This window comes from Oreochromis niloticus, linkage group LG7 (assembly GCF_001858045.2).
Source record: "Oreochromis niloticus isolate F11D_XX linkage group LG7, O_niloticus_UMD_NMBU, whole genome shotgun sequence".
NCBI lineage: Eukaryota > Metazoa > Chordata > Actinopteri > Cichliformes > Cichlidae > Oreochromis > Oreochromis niloticus.
In genome coordinates, this window is record NC_031972.2 from 58,190,724 (window position 1) to 58,209,997 (window position 19,274).

The 19,274-nt window shown below is 36.7% G+C and overlaps 1 protein-coding gene across 1 annotated transcript in view; it reads right to left on the reverse strand.

Moving 5' to 3' along the window:
- LOC100701892 (leucine-rich repeat-containing protein 4C) overlaps positions 1-19,274 on the reverse strand; it is a 158,221-nt gene that overhangs the window by 124,838 nt on the left and 14,109 nt on the right. The window lies entirely within an intron of this gene.

A 19,274-nucleotide genomic window follows, 5' to 3' on the forward strand; every position in this document is an offset into this window, starting at 1 on the left:
ACCAGGTGAAATATGCTGCATATGCAGAGGATGCTACATCAAAAATATCCCTGCTTTGGTCACAAGCAGATTGCTGTAATCACCCACAGTTTGACTAGTGTTTGCAGAGAAGTCAGTGTCCTCCATGCTTTTACTCTTCAAACTATAGTGAAACTTGCAAAAGTGTTTCACAAAGCACAAATGGAGAATGTCTGCCTTGACAGTAAACAGTGTGCTTTATCGCTACAACCAACACATTTCAAAAGGCACAATGTTTTACTCTGAAAGCATTGCACACACTTTTACAGTTTCCCCCCTGCTTGGCGAGTAGTTTGCAAGTGTTCACAGGATAGTCAATGTCTTTCATGCAATCATGGCAACCTGATAACAACACCATAAACCTCTTTGTATGTGGTGTTAACATATAACCCTAACCGTACACTATTGACTGTCGATCCCCTCCATTAACCACAGGTCGGCACGCATGTGTGTGGCTAAAGCCTAACCAAGGAAAGAGTTCTGATATATTCCACTGTACAGTATTCCACTCTGTAAATTTTTACCATGTCGTTAACTGATTAATTTTGGTTTTTCTGCATAATGATGAGCTCTATCACTTGCATTGACATCTCTTAGGGACTGATATCTCCTCACATTGAGTGTCCCAGTAAAAAGTAAAACACTTGTAATCAACTCCAGATATTTCATCTGCTTAATTTGTCGTGAATAATGAGGGAACAGGCCTCACTTGTACATGAAACAGCTTATCAGTCAAATATCTGATTTTGAGTCTATTAAAAGGTAAGACTTTGTAGTCAATTTAGTATTTGTTGTCTAATCCCTTGTATTACATCTGAAAGACTACATTTCAATCACATCTTGGTTAACTGTGTTCTTGTGCAAATACTTGTGGACTGAAAAGTACTTTATTGTGAGAATGTATTTGAGTATTACATGCAGTTATTATGTGGGATTTTTGGACACGTTTCAAATAATTAAATTTTTTGTTATAACAGAGAGTGAAATACTAGAAACACCTTATATAATACTACTTTTACTTTATTTTGCTTTCTAAAAAATGTTTTTATCCATAAACTGTATGAGAAGTAGCTTTTTTTTACAAGCAAATATCACATCATCATGTGTTCCCCATTATTTGGTTGTGTTTCTGACCTTTAAAATAAACACAGAGGCAAACAAACCATCCCACACAATGTGACACAATCTTATCTTTCTTTTTGTTTTTACTACAAGTACTCTACTTGTCTCTGTCGAAAAAGTAAACCCACTCTATTCGGAGTAATCCAATCCATGACTATTAGTATGTAAAAAAATCTTATTCTTCAACATCTGGAGAAAAGCATGAAGCCATTCTTTGGGTCACTGTTTATTCTGAAATGAGCTATTAAACATATGGTGCTGCACATACTCTCCATATTGTCATTTTAATAATGCAGCAAGCACATATATCATTGGACCGTTACTCCTGCAAGATCTTAAACTTGTAACCGTCAAGAGTTTTGTTAATTTTATCAACACACCACATGCATACCATACCAGTATACACTGAAAATACTCTGGTAGATCAGGCAGGGTGGGTTTGGTAAAGAACACTTTCTGTATAGAAATATTTAAATCACATAATGTAGTTTGGTTGGACTGTGCTGTATGTATCCATTCAGGCTCAATCAAATTGATGTGTGTACCTTCAACATTGACTTTAAATGGGATTCATGACTCAGGTGGGGTTTGCTCCATGTTTCGAAGGGTACAATCCTTCAGCAGTGAAAAAAGGACAAGAGGAGAGCAGTTACCTCTCAGAGAAGCAATTACAGGAAGCAATAAAGGCGCAGAAGTGCATTCAACAGAAGCAATTTTTGGTACCTCTCTCCCTTTGGCAGTCCACTTGTTTTCACTTGCACAGAGAAATAGATAGAAAGAGAGAGGGAGCAAGGGGGTTACAGTCTCTAAGGTGTCATTCCTTCCCTTTCTCCCTGCTTGCCATTTCTCATTACAATACTGCATTGTTTACTTTCTACAGATGTGGGCTGAAAATTGTGAAACAAAGAGAAGCAATTTGGACTAACTAGATATTGCTGAGAGAGCACAACAAGGTCACAGTAAGGCCTGATGAATGGTGGCCCACTTTCAAGCAGAACTAAGACTGCCTTCTGTAGCAGAGGACCTTATGCTTCTGGTAATGGTAGAGATAGGTCATTAAAGTGAATGACTATAATAAAGTGCAGCATCTACAACTTCAGAGAAGTGTGTAATCTTGATATTAGTACAATCATAAAGAAAGATAACAATGAGGTTTAGACACTTGTGGGTAAGTGAGGCTAATTATGTAATATTACTGTTTATCAAATGCAATGAACTACACACACAAAGGGTTAATCCACCTAATATTTTGGAAAATGTATTTTTTCCATGATTTAATCACCGTTTTTGAACACCTGTTCAATCATGTTTTTAATACGTAAAATCATGAAGCACTTTCAGTCAACAAGTCAAATGGGTGTAGTGTCTTTTTATCATGAATTTATGGTTACCCTGTGGAGTTGTCTTCCAAACAGAGCAATGCTTGCATTCATTGTCTCTCATTCATAACCACTGTGTGCTTTCTTGAGGTCTAACAAATGTGCTGAATCTGCCTCCTTCTCCATAAAATATTTGCAGTGCTGATTTTTTGAAATGCTTGCCTTATGAAATTCATTTACAACCATGTTTACATAAACAGCGAGTAGATTTGGGCTTGCCTGCATTTTGCTGGTACATTGATACATGGAGAAATGCTTTAAGCCATTAAATTACTAGACAGAATACACATTAAACATATGTATGCTCACCAAAATAGTACATGTAGCAGTAGCTCCTGGTGTCTTTGTTTTGTTTGCTTGTCTTTTCTTTTCACCGCTGCCAAGGAGGTTATATTTTTGGTAGCATTCACTTGCATGTATATGACATTCTATCTGTAAATACAATAGCTTAAGAAGTTTTTAATGAAGCTAATGATCCATTAAAAGAAGATTTTTTAAGATTAATGTAACCGTTTATAGTTAGAAAGTTGATATACCATCACTGTGTATGCTGTTGACACTCGTGGTCAGTTGTGGAATTGACAAGAGCTGAGATGCAAGATTATGGCAGGGTCTAGACGATATTAGGACTAAACAAATCTGGCTTGTCCATTTAGAAAGCACTGTCAATGCAGGGAACACCGGTGTGTTTATGAAACGGACCCAAAAGCAGACACGGGAGAAAGGAACTGGTATTAAAAAAAAACAACAACAGAAAACAAGACAAGATGAAACTAGGGTGAAACTAAACTACAACCTAAACTGGGAAGAACTAAAACTAACAAAAAAACAGTGACAAAAGATAAGGACATGAACCTAACAGGAACATGAAACAGTATAACTGAGAAATAATCAAAAACCTCAACAGTAGGAAAAAAATCTCTGTGACCTGACATTACTTGACATGAAGACAACCAGACAACCCAACAAGGAACAGAAGGAGACAGAGACCTTAAAAAAACAGAAGGGTAATGAGGGAAGTGGAAACACCTGGGGAGCACAGCTGAGGTTAATCTGACATAATGAGACAAAGGAGGCAAAGCAGAATACACTGACATAGGACACAGACTTTCAAAGGAAAACAGGAAACATGAACACAGAGTCAAGGATGACAAGGAAGACAGAGAACATAGAGACCTGAAACGTGGGAAAGGAAGGCATAGAGTAGTCATAACATGGAACACAGGGGAGCCACATAAACAAAACCTAAAGACTAGAAATCAAGAAATACTAGAGAACATAAGGAGCTACAAAACAGAAACCAAAACACTAGCAGTGATAAACCATGATGAAATCAAAGATTTATAATAATACAAAAAACTGGGTCTCAGACCCAGCCCCTGACAAGTACTTTTCTGCTAATGTTAACAAGGCAAGAAGCCAGTCGTGAGTAAAAACTGTGTGAAGCACATCTCAGAGTCCTTAATTGCCAGAAACCATTAAGCTAAGGCAGCTAAAATGTACAGTCAAGCCCATAATTATTCATACCCCTGGCTATTTTGGCTATTGACTTTTTGCTAAAATATAAATAAAACCTGAGAAATATTTTTTTCCACAATGACGCCTCTTGTACATCGTCTTATTATCTTTTGGGAGACACCTGTGTCATTTCTGGTCAAAAAAGAACTTGCTGGTTGAACAAAAGAAACTTTAAGTCAAAATTTGGCAGGGGTATGAACAATTGTGGGCTTGACTGTATTTACATGAAAATGTGTTAATAATGTCACTTTCTGGTGGCTAGAAATAAAATATCTCCCTCTACTGTTACTGCAACTTCCTGCAACTTTTGCATGCATGTCCATTGCACACTTTGGAGAGGTATAGCGTGGAATGGACACAGTGGACTGGCATGTCTATTTCATGTTTTGCCATGATAGTGGGTTGCACAGAGAACACTGGAGACAATGCTGTGGCTGTCACATAGTTTGCCTTCTCCAGTCCTCCCACCTGCTACATCTTTACAAACTGCACATGTACTGGGTATTTCATAAATAAGCACTTCATCAATAAAACATAACATGATATTGTGGGAGTGGGAGTTAGAACTGATTATATCATCATTAAATCATCAATGGAGATAAGAATAATAATAAGAACAAGAATAGGAAAAGAATTATATTAAAGTAGATCATTATAAACAATGCAGTTTAATAAAATAAACACAATATCTCAGAAAAATGGAGAGCACGAAGGCAAAAAATATGCTAAACATTAATTTAAGTGAAATAGAAATTACGACAATGTCAAAATCTAAATAAGTGAAAAGCTTAATATTCTAAATTATTCTATAATAAGAGCTCTAATCTAAAATGACTACATGTATTAAGATTGTTTGCATCTATCCTTGAAGTAGTGGAGCAGGAAAAAGACGCTAGCAAAACTCTTCACTTACATGTCCAGTAAGTAGTGCAGATATGGTTATATCTTAAACTGCACATGGATAAGTGGTATATAGAGCAATATTTTTAACCACACAAGGATAAAAAAAAGTATCTTTGTATTGAATGCCTTAATCTTTTAGTCTAAATATCAAACACAATAAATATTTTTATGAAACTAGAAACTGCATTTTTTCTTCATTTTGAAACTTACTGAATATTTGTTTCAGCACTACTATCATGTACCTAAACAAATAAATCTACATCTTGTGATATTGCCAGGAAACTTGCTGAGCACATTCTTTGTGTAGCCCGGGAAATGGTTAGCCACACAGGACACAATTACTGGGGTTCTTAATGTGCAGTTTTATTGTCAATGACGACTGAATAAACAAAGAAAAATGTCCTTTGACCTTTACTTTTGTCAAACAGCGGCCATATGGACCTGTACTGAACATCGACAGCACGAGAGGCAACGTGGTGAAGTAACAGAATAACCGATTAAACAAGGATGCGCCAATACAATACGAGGAATAAAGGAAATGAAATGAAATACAAAAACACAAAAATACGGCAGTGGCCTCTGTCTGTGCAGAACAAAATACAAAGAGCTAAATCACACAAGGCTCCTATAAAAAGAAGTGGAAGTGTTACATACATTTTTATAAACACTTACATTCCACAGAAATCTCAGCTCACTTGGAATACTGGAGCACACAGACGATCTGGCAACTTATCCCTTGCATGGAGAAAATGGCGGCTCCACGCTGCACATACAGGTCCAACAATTTAACTCCTTCACAACATTCCCGTTCCACATCCACAAAAAGAGAGTAAACAGGAAGTCCCAAGATGCATTTCTTGTTAAGTTTTTTTTGGAAAACTGCAGTTAACCCTTAAGCACTGCCACCCCCCAGTGACCACGATATGCAACTACACCAACCTATAAAAACCTTCAAGTGCACACAACATGCAGATAACAAAAGAAATAGCACAAGCAATAACATTAAATTACCCAATAACATTCTTGTCTTACCATACATGGAAACAAAGAAACAACATTTTAAGACCCCTTTTTGAACCTTAAATGGAAAATATTATTATTAATTTACCACTCGGCTACATTTGTTTCAAACTCTTGTTTGTAAGATCGCACATGGCAAATCAGTGAATATAAGCAGGAAAACAAATCCAAAGTTTTGCGTTGAATACAGCAGTATCCCCTTCATTCCCCCCTCAGGCATGTTTTTTCTGAGAGATGAATGTTTGTACCTCTACTTGCACTTCCCCTTGGAAATATGCAGCAGAAGTGCTAGCTGCTTTCACTTTATAACCTCTTCCTATACGTATCAAGCCTTCTGTATCTTTCTCTCTCCCTTCCTCTCTAATGGCTTAAGTTTTCCCTGGGGGAAAAGATAGCCAGGGATGATGCTTCTCTGGATGGATTTAGAGTTGCTGAAGGTCTTTCTTGTCATGCACTGTAAAATATAACTTGTTGTTTCAACTTAAAAATATCAGGTACAGGGCTGCCTTAAAATTTTAAGTTAAGTCAAGAAATAGAGTTTGTTCTTATAACACAACCAATTGTTATCTTAATGAAAAATCACATGTTGTCTAAACTTTCGTCTTAGTTTAGTTGACTGAGATTTGTTAGTCAGTTCAACTCCTTTAATTGTCATCTTTACTTGGGAAAACCCTTTCAGCTAAATTAAAATAATCTATTGTTTAAACTCTTGTCCTAGTTCAGTTGACTTGGGTTTTTTAGTTAATTCAAATACTTTAGTAGTTCTTTTAACTTAGGAATCTATTTTAGCTTAACTAACATAATCTGTTAGCTAAGTTGATTTAAGTTTATTAATTAACTGAGCTCCTTAAGGTAGCTGAGTGAACTTGTAAATCAGTTTCATTTTAATTATCAGAGTTGATTGACTGGATGTAAAGAAAAATGTGTATTAAACATCTTAAGTTTTGTTTTGTTTTTTTAGCTTTCTAACATCCATTTCAGCAAAACTACCTGTTAGGTTTATCTTAGATCTCAGGTTTAAATATCTACATTCCTTTAAATAAATTTTCTGTTGTTTACAGAAAAAAAAAAAAAAACCCACAGATTCCATTAAAGTCTATCTGATCATTTCATACAAGTATAGTACATAAGTTTGTTTTAAGAACATGACAAGACAATTACTCATGAGTGCCCAACATTCACCATTTATTGTGCCATCTTAGTCATCTGAGAAACAGAAAAATCAGTGACGTAGCTCATCAGGCTCACAATCCATCAAAACTCAAAGGCTGCTCCCTGTGAAACAATAAATTTGAACTTGGTCTTGAGCCCAGTTTGGGTGAAGATTAAATTCTGACCAATACTCTAGGAGCAGTAGTGATTCTTGTGAAGTAACAACATAAAGTCTGCATTAATGTAATGTATCAACGGGACACTTGCTATTTTAGAAAAGTTATTCTTTACATTTGCAAAATTTTTAAACTTCATTGTGCTCAGTCACACCTGTTAGCATAAAACTTGAAATATTAAAATAGTACAAAACCTTTGATAAGTGACAGTAAAGATCAGTTTATAACAACTAAGACATCAAACTCTTGTATTTGTCTTCGTTTACAATTGCAACAAATTCCACAGAACCAATATCTCTGAAAATGAGTGCATGCTTCTGAAACATTTGATAATATGGATATTTCAGAAACATCAGTTTGAGTCTGCTCAATTGCAAAACAAAGGAAAAACTACTGACTTGCATGAGATAAGCATCTGCAGAGTCCACCATTATATTGTTGTTCACATAAGTTTCTTAAACCATGAACAAATGAGTAATTGTCTAATCTGGAATGTAAAGTGTAGTCATTTAGTGACATACAAAAGTGAGAATGAGAACTTGCAAGAATAAAAAAACAAACAGTAAAATAAAAACTGTCCTTAACACTAAGGCAATTGTATGCTGTGAGCATACAATTACAGTTCTGCATGGCTTTCTGCAAGAGTCTGTTTCTTAGACCATGCACTAGTGAGATGCACTGCCTTCCACCAATGTTCATTAGGATGTTCTGAATGGCTTCAAAGATGTCCTTAAGTTCCTTTGGATAGTCTATGTTGAAGGCAAAAAGAAGGCCCATCAGCATGGAAATGGCACTTGAGACATCCCTCAGATTAGACAGGATTACTGCCGCCTCAAGGACAACCAACACATCGATGATGTCTTCTTCTTTCACCATCGCAATGCCAACTTTCATCCTCTTAGAAAACGTGTCTTCAATACCTGTCGGCTATAAAAGACAAAAAAAATAAAATAAAATTACACAATTACAATTACACAATATCCCTTGTGCTTAACAATTCATGTCTTTCCAAAGAAGAGCCATACTGATGCTTTGGATGATGGTGATTGGCTTTGGGTAACACTTATTAGTTGTTAAAGTTTTTTCAGAATGAGATATGCACCCCCATGTTACAAATCCATTTCTTGCTTTAAACAAAGACCACGTTCATAAATAACTGAGCATGTCTTCAATTGCAGAATTCAAACAAAATTTTCAATTTAAATGGTAAATGGCCTGTATTTGTATAGTGCTTTACTAGTCCCCTAAGGACTCCAAAGCGCTTTACACATTCAGTCATTCACACACATGGGTGGATGACTGAATCGTGGCTCAAGAGTTGACAGTTCGTCTTATAATTGGAAGGTTGCCGGTTCGAGCCCCGGCTCCGACAGTTTCAGTCGTTGTGTCCTTGGGCAAGACACTTCACCTGTTGCCTACTGGCGGTGGTCAGAGGGCCCGGTGGTGCCAGTGTCCGGCAGCCTCGCCTCTGTCAGTGCGCCCCAGGGCGGCTGTGGCTACAATGTAGCTTGCCATCACCAGTGTGTGAATTTAAATCTACTTATGCTAAATATTGGCTGTGCTCTAAACCAAATCTGGCTGAGAATACATGAAATGTGCAAACTGCAGCTACACTACAGGATCAGATTATGGCTCCATAGACAATGCTTCTTTAATCAGTTTATTGATTAAAGTTTATTTTTTCCCCTATATTAACAGCATGAAAAAAGAGCATATAGACATGGCTGAACAGGTTGCATAATTGGCACTGAACATCCACCTTTACCCAGCTGCCCAATGACTCTGGGCCAGTAACCTTTAATTGCTTACCCAGTCTACACAGTCTCTTTTCCAGGGTCCAGGACATTTCACCAAAGTATTGCCCCCCACAGCTGTAGCAGCCACTGCAGCCCCTTAAATATCCTAATATCTCTGCCATTACAATATACAATGTGAGAAATCAAACGGAAAGCTGAAGTGAACAGTACAGCAGCGAAATGTCAAAGACCCTGGTGAAGACATGAATAAACACAAGACACTAATAATATCAATGCTAGCTTGCCAGTTAGTTACTCTGAAACCTAGACCAAATCCAGTGTCAAAGATCTTGTAATAATACATTTGGTGAGGAAAAAGTACACATGTTATCATGTGGCATCTATTGTTTCATAGATGCCACATGTTTCATTTAAAATCCACTGTGGTGCTGTCATTATTAAATTTACTAAAAGAAACAATGCTAACCTTCACAGTCTTGAAAGTGTGTGAGGGCTCTTCCTTTAGAAAATGAGGTCCTCTGTCCTCTTCCTTTGTGTAGGGCTCTGGTCAAAGAAGTCAAAAACAAAACCAAAACATTTTTTAAACAGTGTTTATAAAGCATGTAGACAGCTCCAAATTCACAGCTTTTTGATACATAATTCCATCAATATATGATTGTCATTGGAGATTTTGAATCAGGCTTATCAGGACATTCAAGTAGAATATGATATCCAACCTACCACCAATATACACAGATTCTGTAAAAGTTACCACACTAAATGTCCAGTTGTGAAATATGATGACAGACTTTACTTATCAGCTTTCTTTCAATGAGTTCATCAGTTGAACTGGATAACCTAAAACTTAAACAAAGGATTAGATTTCGCAGTTGAACACTTACATCATCACCGAAGCATCTTATGAGCCTAGTTAGCCCTCCTATGCCGCTCTTGATTTTCTACAGCTCCACGAACCTCTCCATAATGGTCAAGCACAGCAAAAAGGAACCCTTTCAGGTCAACAGATGTAAGACGGGCAAATTCTGCTTCAACCTGAGCAATAGAAGAAGAGGGGTGGAGAGTACAGGCAGAATAAAAAAAAGATTCTTTGAGACCCAAATTTAAGCAAACAGTCATCTGAGGCCCATTAGAGAAAACACAAACACACAAAAGCAAACAAACAAAAAGATGCACTTTACCTGCCGTTCAGCAAACAAGGAAGTTCAGAGAACAATAAGCTCTGTCTCGAAATCTTTTAAAGTAGAATGATTGTGAAAATGACTTATGTGATGTAAAACTTTAGTAAACGTGCGATTAAAAGAACACTGAGTAAAAGGACAAGTAACAATTTCCTTATTCCTCAGATGTTTACCTTGATGAGCAATACTGTTTTAGTCCAACTGCCTCATTAAAGTTACACAACAGGCTTTTTACATTAAAGCCAGCAAGTCCATTACATACTCCCTTTTTAGATCTGAAATACTGTGCAGATTCTGTGTATATGTAGTGGACAGCAATTTACCCAAAAGAGCGCAAAGTTTGCAAGTCCACCTCATTTAAATGACAAAGACAGATGTGATCATCTAGACCTGTGAAAATAAATTAATGACAAACTTGCAGTTATGGATGTTATTACAACCACAAGAACCTAAACAGTCTGCTCCATTGCTTTTGTTAATGAATCATTTGTTGGTAGCACGTCTGAATATTTGGTTTATGCCACCTGCATGTGATCATCAATAGTGCCATATTACTTCTTAAGAAGTACCCTGACACTACAATCTTTATATCATTTGTTCTACAGAGCTATTAAGTTACAATATAATCTGTGGTGTTTCCAGTATGACAAAATGCACAAATTGTAACTTACCATTTGACTCCACTGACAAAAATAAATCCCCAGCATCAAGTTTGGCTTCACAGACCTAAAATAAGTAAAATAAAAATATATGTTATAATTATATTGTTTTCGCCATTTATTCATGTTTGCTAATTTTCTGACATATAAACAATATTAGTTTTGTTACAATACAGGGAATGCAGTTTAATTAAAAGGTAAATTATGCAAAAAAAAAAAAAAAACTTCTGCAGTATACCATGCCAAAAATCAGTGTCTCTGATGCCAATTATTTTATCACTACAGCTCTTTTAGTATGGAAACTCACACAATCTAGTCATACTAGTCACAAGAGTTCAAAAATAAGTCAAAATAGTGAGCTGTTGTTAAGCATAAAGCATTTCAGGGTAACAAATAACTGCACAATAGAATTAAAGCAAAAAATAAACACACTGGAGGACTATCTGATAAAAACTAATATAATGCTGGTTTGTAGACCATATTTTGTCTCAATCCTCAGTGCACTCTTGCAGCTTAGCATGCAGCAGTTAATAACAACTTAAGTGATTACATAGGGGTAAACAGATGACAACAAGCATCGGAGTCCTGCCAAAAAGTTCTTTTTGAACCCAGCCAGTTATTGGAAATATTGCCAAAATGAACTTCCACCAAAATACAACAGCCTGTGAACTTGAAAGAAATTTACAAGTACAGAGACAATATGAAATAAGCTTTATTAATTAGCTGAGTTAGCTTGCTAATATCGCAACAGTGGTTGAGTGCACAACCTTAAAGCTAGCGGCACAATACTTGTGATTTGGTCAGTGCCACATTAAACCCATAAAAAAGGCCATGTGTCAGTTTATTAGGTCAAGTTTGGTCATGACACACAAGCTGGACCTTGTCGGCTAAAGTTACATTAGCTAAAGCAAACATTTCGGTAAAAGAGAAAAACCAACATCATGCCATAAATTCAAAACATGTTCCAACTTTTGTAGCTCTCTTTCCTTATAGTTATAACCAATGTTACTCACCTTGAAAGCATATTCCAAAGAAGACGATTAGAAAACGTCCAAGTAAAGTGAGCATGTCGTTAACCGCCAATTCCCCATGATGCACCTCGGTAGCAGTCACGTGAGGCAGTTTTGAATCCTGCTGTGCTCAACTTACCCACATTGTCAAGTTCACATAAGTTTCTGATTTAGCTGGACATGAGTTTTCAAGTTAGCTTTTTTTGGTGTAATTGGGACGTTTTTAACTTGTAAATTCTATGTTATAACAACAACTTCAGTCATCTATCGTCAAACTGATATAGAATAATATGTTGAAATAACAAACATCTAGAATTACATTTTACAGTGTGGGAACAATATAAAAATGATAAAGCATATTTTTTTTTTTTTTTTTTCACAGTGATTTCTTGATGCATTTTATTTTGTCAAAGCCAGATGAATGCTCTTCGCTTGGATAAGGCCCTGGTTAAGCTGTGAGTCATATTCACAAGCTGTCTCTCCTAGTTATAGTATTCTTTACTACATCTACTATAGTACCTCTAGACTTGTGTGAATATTCAGATGAGAATCTCAACGAGTCCCTTGAGGGTAATTTTCTTTTCTTTCTTTCCCCTTTTATCCTAGAGGTGCAAATCTTTGCATTATTGATAAGTAACTGATTATAGATCACCTTTCTTGTTTGTTTTATTCCTCCTGATACGTGCTATACTCTGGGTGCACTAGTCAGACACTAAACATATTAACATAACAGGTGGTACCCTCAGACGATATTCTCTTTGCAATTATTATTTGACAAAAGTATACTCTCAGGAGCAGCTATGTGGAATTAAGTGCTTTATGAATTTAATATAGGAACCATCAGGGCAATAAAGGAGTGACAGATATGTGTAACAATGATCCATGGCACCAATAATCATCATCTGCTATTTATTTTTTGCTTTTTCTTTTTTTTTTTTTGTTTTGTTAATTTATGGAATTTTTGACAAAAAAAATTGAGTAATCGACATTACTTACACATTAATAACCTTTTTGCCAGGAGTATTATTATTTTTATGGCAGCAGCATTGCCATGGACATCTCTGCTGATATACAGTATCATAGGAGATGAGATGTCAGACTCTAAACATGACACAAATCCAATAATGAGCACAGGTTGCTGTGACAATATAAGTGGCACGCAGTTTAACAACATTTTCTTTAATCTGTTAACTGAGAATTTTCCAAGGAGAAATTCCAAGGAAAACCTTCAAACCTGACATCGAACTGGAATAACTGAATTCATTTTTTGAACATAACAGTCGGGGTTTTTTGCCAGAAAATGTTACATTTATTTCATCCACAGCAATACACCTTCTGTATTGCTAGCACAAACTTCCTTTGGCCCTATGACTGAGGAAAAAAAAATAATGATAATAATAATAATAATAATACAAACTAAATAAATAAATAAATAATTGGTGAATTCCGACAGAAAGGTCCATGTCTCGAGAACATAATCACACAGCACCACCTCATGTCTTATATAATCAGGGACTAAAAATAGTGCAGCAGATGGAAATGATATAAAACTTTGGAGTACTCCATTTGCAGCAACGCGAAATGCTGTAGGTGTTTTTCGGCATGACTCATTTGCCTGAAGAAAAAGCACAGAAAGCTGTCGAACCAGTTCTACAACACACTCCAACACACAGTTCTCCATGGCTGTACGCAGTACTGTTACTGAACATTTTGTCACCAGGGGAATCTTTTAGCATTTTTTGTTCTCCATCAAAACTATTGCAGTTTGTTAGCAAAAGCACTGAACTTTATCAAGTATGGCTAGTGTGGGTTTAAATTACTCAATCACTAACACCATAAGACCATATACAACTTGTTTGTCAGAATAATATAAATATTATTATCTGAAAAACAGATTATACTTATTCTGTGAGTTTGGTTAGTTTTTACATTACATTAGTCATATTAACTTAAGATTTTATCTCAAGTACCGCACACATGCTGTATCTGTGCCCCCTTACCCCTTTGATTGTACGGGATTAGCACAAATATCAAAACATTAACACAATAAAGAATCCCATCTGTATCAACATTGACAAGAAAATTCTGTTTTTGACTGGGATTGCCTGTCTTTTTGGTGCCTAGTAGTTTGCTATTAAAAAGCACTTATTGAAACATAAACAGGAAATGATAATATGAAGTCAGTAACAAACGGACAGACTGACAGAGATACCACAACACCTCTTACAAGAGGTACGTTGTTCAGTTATCAATGAAAACCTTAATACTAGCATTACTGTCCTATTTCTGAGTCCTGCAAATGTGTTCTCTCATATTGTTGTCCATTAAGCACCAAGTTCTCTGACAAAATTTCTTCGGAAGTACATTTTGTTCCTGTGTGCAACTTATTTGCTAATGCTCCTGTTAGAATAATGATGAAATACAACTATTAATTTTACCAAGCTGATTCACTATTATTAAAGAAGTCTGCTGAAAAGATACAAATGGAGCTAAGCAAAACTGGGTTCAAATGACAATTTCTAATGAAATCACCCTAGTCATTATTCACTGTTCTTGCCTATTTAGAATATACTGCTTACTGTTGGTCTAACGGAAAGAGAACTCTGGTAACCAGAAAGTACAATAGTGAGCAACAGAGTTAAAATAATAAGGCTATTAAACTCTTTTGGAAAAGTTGAATGTTCTACTGTTACAAAGCTGCATGAAAGTATAAAACAACCTTTATTTGTCACATCCACAATTATACAGAGTACAACATGTAGTGAAATGCTTGTGTCCGAGCTGCGGACAGGATGCAGACGTAGCCGCACCATTCCAGGGCTTGTTTTTTGTTTTTTTTGTTTTTTAGCATTGGGGGTCTAGCCAGGACCCTGACTGGATACCGGGTGGGAATTGAACTTGTGACTCCTGCTCCAAGGTGTGTAGTCTTACCACTACACTGTCCAGCTTTTCCCATCAACGCACAAATATAGAATATAACTGATTAAATTGTGCCTGTTCTGATCTTCTTTAAATTTGTCTGACATTAGTATCACTTAATATGTTTAGAAATAGAAAAAACTCAAATAAACTGTAATCTTTGATATTTATTTCAATGCTTGGTACTACAGGGAGTCTTGTTTCCTGCTGAAAAGATCCAGGACAGGTCATCAGTGGGAAAATGACAAATCTAGGCATTGTTAATCAATATAAAAGACAGGAGAGCTCTGAGGCAAAGAATACTGGAAGTAGCACAGTTTTGGGGCAAATTATCCCCTATGCCACCCCTGGGCACAGCTAAACCTGTTTCTCCATAACAGAAAGGTAGACTCCTAACCTTGCCCACACAGCCTTAATCTTCCAAATGCTGCTTGAGCATTTGAATTTCTACACATCAATCTCAGGGCCCCGTCCTGCCTTGATTAATGGTCCCCATCTATCATGGCACCATGTGGCGTGCAGGCCTTGCCCCGCCAGACAGCTTTGCTTTAGAATAATGGGTGCACTCCATCCCAGTCCCCGCCATGCAATGATTGTGCATCTTTGTGATCTATCTGTCAAGCCCCTCTGTCAAAAGGGACAAGAGGGGACAGTGCAGGGGTAAGCAATCAGGATGAGGGAGGCATTGCAGCATGCCATTTATGTACAGTATGTAACAGAATGCCTTTTATTGTGGCTAGCTGGGCTGACTGATAAACAGAAATATTTTCTCATAGACAACACTGTCTCTCTCATTCTGTCACACATGGGAGCATGAAGCCTTGGAGACATTCTGTCTGCCATCAATAATGTTGGCAGGGAAAGCAAAAGCAATGATGGTGACTGCAGGTTCTATTCATGTATGGTTGCTTTCTTGCTTCCCTAATATTCCTAACAAAATTAAATATTTGCTCAATTGTATATGTGCCAAAACACGCTGCGATATGAGAATGGAGGGCGGCTTAATGTTTTCTCTCCAACCAGGGAGAAGCACACTGCATGGACATCATCACAGAAACTTAAAAATACTCATTTTCATCAATATTCTGAAAATAATTAGCTGCAATTACGTTGATCTCTTACAAAGAAGATGAATGCCACGTGATCCAGCCTTTTATGTGGACACACCAGTATTGTGTGAGTCAAGAGCTATTCATGCTTTTAAACAAGCCATTCATCATTGTCATCTGAATATTCTTAATTCTTCATGGTGCTTTTGTATGTCTTGTTACTGGCAGGCAGGCGAACAAAAACTCTCAGTCCTTATGGAGAACACACAAATCAGGCAGGAACGTGTGTTCTTAATTAAGAACTCATTCACAACAACATCATATTACATGGTAAAGGGACTAGCTTGACCACATTTACACATTGAGTCTCAACAGTGAATCTTGGTTATTTGATGTTCTTTGGCATGTTTTTCAAATACCACAGTCTTATATATGTGTGAACATTGTGGTGCTGCCTGTTGCTTACGTTTTGACTGGCTGCCATGTTGTCCAGAATCATGAGCTGTTAAAATGCCTTCCACTTCTCTCATTACACTGCAGCCTCATCACTTTGAACCTCAGAAGATTATATGACAAATCAGGAAGGATGGCGAAAAAAGAATAGTTACTAATTAGGACAGTCTTTGATAAAAAGTCTTAGATAAAGTAGAATTACATTTAAATTTCCTCCTGTTCACTTCTAATGAAAACCTATTTTCCAAACGATTCAAATTTGTTCTGATTATATTAGCTGTGAGAGTAAATAACAATTTTCCAAAACAAGATAGAATAGGCATTGAAGATTTAAAATATACCAGTTTGTTTCAACTAATTTGCCATTACCTATCTAAATGCACAGCAATTCAAAATACAAAAGAGAATGTGTTTAAGAATTAAAGAAAAGAAGCTGCATTAAATTACAATTCATGTGCACTGTTTTACAAGTGGCAGGGACAAAACTGTTTTACTGAGTGCTCTCAGAGTGATGCAACATCTTCATCAGCCTTTAGTTTTGTTTCACCTTCTGAATTTGTTTAGCTGATGCGGCTTTAAGCGCAATAACTTTATGCATGAAAAAGCGGTTTTCATTCCTATGAAGCCGTATGCTGTATAATGAAAAAAATGTTGCAGCCATTCCTCATTTTTTAAAATACTTTCCTTGGAAAATAGATGGAAATATAGTATAAAAGGTAAACAGTGTGTAGAATTCTAACAAACTGAATCTCAATATTTGGTATGTCTCCTTCGATTGTTCAACACCGCCTGAACTCACTTAGACAACCTTTTTTTGTAATTTGTCTAAGCAGTCTTTGGGAATAGTTCTTCAAGCTTCCTAAAGGACAATTAAAATCTCTTCCCTGGTTGTTTGTTACATTTTGTTCTCTTCTCTGGCAAGACAACTCCACACTGTTTCGCTAATGTTGAGGTTCAGGCTCGGGAGGCCAGTCCGTGACTGACAGGGTTCTATTTAGTGATTTGGTGTTGGCTCTTTCTGCAGTATTGTATCCCGTCCTGCTCCACAATGCGTTTTAGCACTGTGGTGTTTTGTGTAGCTTATCTGTCTAGTCAGTTTAATTAAAAACCTTTAGATAAAGAATTTCATAGTGCTTTAGCCAGAGCACACTCTGTTGAAATCACCTGCTTATTCACAGTATTCATTCATTTGTCTTTACATATATGCTAGCTTAGCTTAGCTCATAGCCGAGTCACTAGCAGCACGTTTTTTTCACTTGTCCCTCCTGCAGTTTCCTGATTAGTGTCAGATGTTTAGCTACTCCTCAGCCTCTTTTAGTAATTATGATACTTGTAAGAAATATAGCCTGTTTGCAGCTCTGGTGGCTAGGCTTACTGAACTAGAAATCCATCTCCACAACCTGGAAAATCCTTTGATGGCCAAGCCCCTGTAGTCAGCGTGGGCGAAGAAAATTTAGCCACCATTAGTTCTCCCAGCACATTGTCCTGAGCAGCCCGGAAAGCAGGTAGGGTGGCTGATGGTGAAAGGTTGGTGTAGCCCTAAATAGAAGCCCGCAGTACACCTCCAACCCATTTACGTGTCAAATTTTTTTTCGCTACTCTACAAAACACCCACTGAGAAGCAAGCTCTGGTAATTAGCGACTCTTTTTTTGAGATGTGAAGCTAGAGACACCAGTAGCCATAGTGAATTAGCTTTCCTCCACTGCCAGAGGTTTCTACTAGCTAAAAGGGAGTTTTCCTTCCCACTGTCACCAAGTGCCTGCTCAAAGGAGGATCACTTGTTGGGTCTTACTTTGTAATATTATATTGTCTTTACCTTATAATACTAAGCACACTGAGGTGACTGCTGTTATGATTAAATGAATACAATTGAATTGAATTTTCTACCTAAGTATAGTATTACTGCATTGTGTGCATTTTGGATAATTGTAATGCTGAAAAAATGACATTACCAGAAAGCATTGCATGGTGGATCTTTTCTGTAACTTTTCTGTGTTCCTAATTCCATCAGTTTTAACAAGATCCCCAACACCACTTGTTTAAATGCAGCCCCACAATTTCCTCCATGTACACGGATGACAATTTCAAATTTCAATTCATTATTTTATAGTATTTTCTTCTTATTATAGTATATTCTATAGTACTTGTTGCCATTGATTTTCAGTCCAGTTCTTGTGCAATTTGGCATACCTTAGCCTATTTTTCCAGTTTGTCTTTCTTAAGAATGGCTTCTTGACAGCCAGCCTTCCACTGAGACCATTTCTTATGAGGCTTCAGTGAACAGTAACTGGATTAGCTGAAGGGCTAGATGCATCTCTCAGGTCCTGTGTCAACCCTTTACTGGATTCTTCTTCCTATTTCTTAAAGACATGGCTTAAGGTTACTGGTTATCTGTTGTTAGTTTTGTTCATTTTTCTCAAACTGCACACCACGCTGACATGTGCCAACTTTGCAGGTAAAACCTGCAGTATTTACTGATACAATTTTAAATTATTTTTTGCCAAGTTTTCTGTCATCTATAGACACAACACTGGTTCATCCCTTGAGTTAGGTGCCATTTTTATTCTTGCATAATTCATAGGTCAGTGTTAAGTGGTTCCAAAAATGATCAGGTAGAGGGACTGGGCGAAAAGTGATTGAAAATGCAACTACTATTCAAAGAAAACGCTGACAGATTTTATAAAGGCTAGAGAACTGTTCCTGAAGACCACCAAAAACTTACAAGAAATTCTGGATCCTTGGAAGTAAAATATAAAGATACGTGGGAAGGCTTAGAAACACATACACCTGTCTTAACATTACTGTGTCCCAAAGTGAAAAAAATAATCATCTTGCAATCTCTAGTGTGAAATGAAGAGTGATCCTTTTGTTAGAGTAGATAAAATAAGCTGCTAATTAAATTTGATATGCATGAAATTTGTAATAGTTTGTTGGGTATACCTCTGTCATGTTCTCTGAAC